The sequence below is a fragment of the Chenopodium album genome, chromosome 13 (genome assembly GCF_948465745.1).
Source record: "Chenopodium album chromosome 13, dcCheAlbu1.1, whole genome shotgun sequence".
In the NCBI taxonomy this organism is placed as follows: domain Eukaryota; kingdom Viridiplantae; phylum Streptophyta; class Magnoliopsida; order Caryophyllales; family Amaranthaceae; genus Chenopodium; species Chenopodium album.
The window spans coordinates 18261035-18264828 of record NC_137846.1 but is presented as its reverse complement, the minus strand read 5'-3'; the positions used below and the strand labels follow the sequence as shown (position 1 = coordinate 18264828).

Here is a 3794-nt window from a genome sequence, read left to right as displayed (position 1 = left end):
AAATTATGGTGGGGACACTCTCTCTGCAGATCCTTGAAACTTTCCCAAGCTTCATATAAAGTTTCATCTAGCTCTTGGGCAAAGTTCTGAATTGCGCTCCTTAGCAAAGCCGTCCTCTCTGCAGGATAATATTTATTATAGAAATTCAAAACAAGAGTTTCCCAGTTAGTTATACCAAGTGCAGTTCTATTCAATCCATTATACCATAATTTAGCTTTTCCACATAAAGAAAAAGGAAAAAGAATCTCCCTAATTTGGTCCTGTGTAACCCCAGCTTGCCTGATGGTATTACAATATTGAATATGAAGATTTGGATCTTCACCCTTAGCTCCACTGAATTGCTTCCTTTCTATCATCGTGATAAATTGGGGTTTAATCTCGAATTGTACTCCATCAAGAGCCGGAGTGGGAGTGAGATGTGGAAAATCGGTCAGCGACGGCTGCGAATAATCGTTGAGCTTCTTAGGTGCTGTCATCTCTGATTTTGAATCTGAAGGAACTTCTGAATCACTAGAATCGGTTAGAGGGTCTCTGTGATTATCGTTATCCCCAGAACCCGCTAGGATTTTCCTGTAAAGATTCTTTTGTCTATGAAAAGAGCGCTCGATCTCAAGATCGAATGGGATATAACCTGATCTGGAACACTTGGGCAAAAACAAAGAACTAAAAAGCAAATATGAGACTTGCCTCAAAGAACTAACGCTCTCTGAGACAAGAGGAAATAATCTAGACTACATAAAACAATCAGAAATAAAAATAAAACCGTTTCCCCGGCAACGACGCCAAATTTTGACAGGCTAAAGTCACATCACCCAATCAAAAGTAATTCCTAAATCCTCTAACTAATGCAGATAGGGAAGTAGGGTCGAATCCACAGGGAAACTGGTCTTTCTATTCCTAATTAATTAAAGCAATCCAAATTATTAAGTAACAAACTATTATTGTGGTGAAAGGAATCTAAACTACGGAGAGTAAAAGTAGGGAAGAATAAGAATAGAGAAAATCAATGAATAAAAGACCTAGGGCATAGGTTCACCAATAAATAACATTCCAGGGTAAAACATAATAATTAATCATCAATGCATCAATTAATCAGATCATAAAAGGCTTTCGCTACGTATTACAATCACAGAATTAATCTACCGGTATTAAATCTCATCTCTCGAATCTCGACCTAACCATTTAAACTAAGCCTAAATATCAATTCTCATCTCTTGAATCTCGAATTAATATTGCTAAACTCATACATAAAAGATCTGCGCAAATCTAGTTGCATAGCATTAAAATCAATCAATAGGAAATTAATCAAGCATTGATAATCTACAACAATAAATTACCCCTTCATATTATTTATGGATCCCCATAAACCCTAGAAAGAAAACTACTCACATATAATTAAATCTAAACTAAACAAATCAATTAAAGGAGACATGATGAATAAAAGAAATAAAATTACTGAAATTAATAAAGAAGAAATCGTTACCGAAATTAACGTAAATAATGAGTTGAATCAAGAACAAAGTATAGAGTTGTAGAGAGAGAAAATAAAGCTAAGTAGAGAGAGAGAGTCTAAGAGAAGAGGTAAAAAGAGATAAAAGAGATAAAAAGAGATGCAAAACTTGCTTAACGAAATCGTATTTATATTAAGCAAGTTAATCCTAAACTAAAACAAACTAAACGACGATCTAAATCTCCATCAGGGACACGCGCCCGGTCGGGCGCCACACCGCTCGATCGGGCCCTCCTTTTTGCTATCATGAGACTTCTCTTGCGCCCGGCCGGACGGGAACTCGGGCGAAGCAATGCTTCGTTCTTCTTCCGCCCCGCCCGGCCGGGCGCGCCATCGGGCGGGACCATACTTGGCCGGGCAAGGCCACTTGGGCTATCTTGGACTTCGATTGGGCTCCGATTCTTCGGCCCAATCCGGATTTTCTTTTCGGGTCTTGAATACTCGGTCCAAATGCCTCAGTATCTCATATGTCGAGCCCTTAATCACTGGTTTGATGACTCTAACCGGTCCTGGGCTACGAAAACTGGTCGTGCTCCTCCAATGCTCGTAGTTGCTCCATAAAATCCCGGGAAAATGCTCCAAAAGTGCAAATCCCTACAAAACTCAACCAAAACTTCGAAAACACAAATTAGTAATAAAAGTGGCTCTAAAGAGCCAAAAACACTACCAATTATGACCAAGGGACGGGGGTAAAATACTATATAAAATGGACATATCAATGTGAGAAAAATTATGACGGTACCAATTAAAATGTATTCAGATATCATGATAAAATAGCATGCTGAATGTAATTTTAAGAATATTATGATACCAGTATATGAACCGATGAATATCATGCATATGCAAAATGAGTGGGCTTGATAAAAGGGGATCTGAAATAAGTGTCCACTTTTGATGTCGACATATTGATAGAGTTTAAATGCTTATTATGGACCAGAAGTCCAACAAAATATGAATTATGATGATCAAAGGATTATTACGGACCATAAGTCTGATGAAAAACATGGATTTTTAAATCTACACTGTACAATGTCTTGCATTATAAGTCTTACATTTATGTGCAAGTATGAGTCATAGATAAATAATTTACTCATTGCATGTGTACAAAGTTTTTAGGTGCATTACTTATTATATATTTTTGTGTTTAATGTTTTATCATGATTATTACTTCTCATATTGCATTCACTAGTTCTATTTAATAATTGTGGTGTTTGTAAATGTTCCGCCAAAGTATAGTGAGACGTAATTGATAAGTTTTGTGTAAACTTACAGCAAGGAGATATATATACATACAACAATGAAATTAATATATATATATATATATATATATATATATATATATATATATATATATATATATATATATATATATACACATAGCATGTTATGAATCATACAAGAAGAGTTCCTGAGAACTTATGCAACGTATTTAAAACCTATCCTTGTAACTTTTATACTTTTTAATATTGTGATGCTGATATTACTATCGAACTCTTGAAGAGTCCATGTGACTAAATAATTGGCATCTCAATCCGAAGTTTGAGCATACGAGAGTTAACCAGTTTTTTTTGTATCCATTGGAGAACTCTCAAATATAAAATGACTAAAGAATATAATTGAACCATCTTCCAGTGAGAATAATTTTTATGGTCTAGAAGAACCATGAGTAATGTATGTTTAGACAACGATAATTGATTATATCAAGTGTTGCCATAATATTATGATTGGAGAATGTATGATAAATTATTAATCATGAATATTTATTTTATATGACCTCCAGAAGAAGGCATCAATTTAGTGGTTAAGGCAACTTGATGCAGGAATATAGAATTAGATAATAATAAACTCGTGTATTACCTTCATAAGTATGGGAAAATGAAGACGTCTCACTCAATCCAAGTGAAGATCAGATTTGAAGATTTAAGTCCAATTTGGGAGGATCTACCATCGAGGAATGACATTCTACTACAAATATGATGTTCATTACTCAACGACAGTGGATTCATTACACTAGAAGATCTCAAGTTATGTATTATATTCATTAGGGGGAGAAAATACTCGCTGTATTCTTTTTCCCTTGACCATGGTTTTGTCCCACATTGGGTTTTCCAAACAAGGTTTTTAATGAGGCAGCATCATGAAGCGTATTACGAAGGTGTTGTACTCTTTTTCCTTCACTAAGTTTTTGTCCCATGGGGTTTTTCTTAGTAAGCTTTTAACGAGGCACACTCTTCAATAATGGACATCCAAGGGGGAGTATTATGTAATATTATTTAATAGCGTA

At 35.2% G+C, this 3794-nt stretch overlaps 1 non-coding gene across 1 annotated transcript; it reads left to right on the top strand.

Annotated features, from left to right (window-relative positions):
- LOC145577271 (small nucleolar RNA R71) lies at window positions 1-107 on the top strand. The gene has a single exon (XR_014098725.1). It is a non-coding gene; the product is annotated as a small nucleolar RNA R71 (small nucleolar RNA).
- The last annotated feature ends 3687 nt before the right edge of the window (window positions 108-3794 follow it).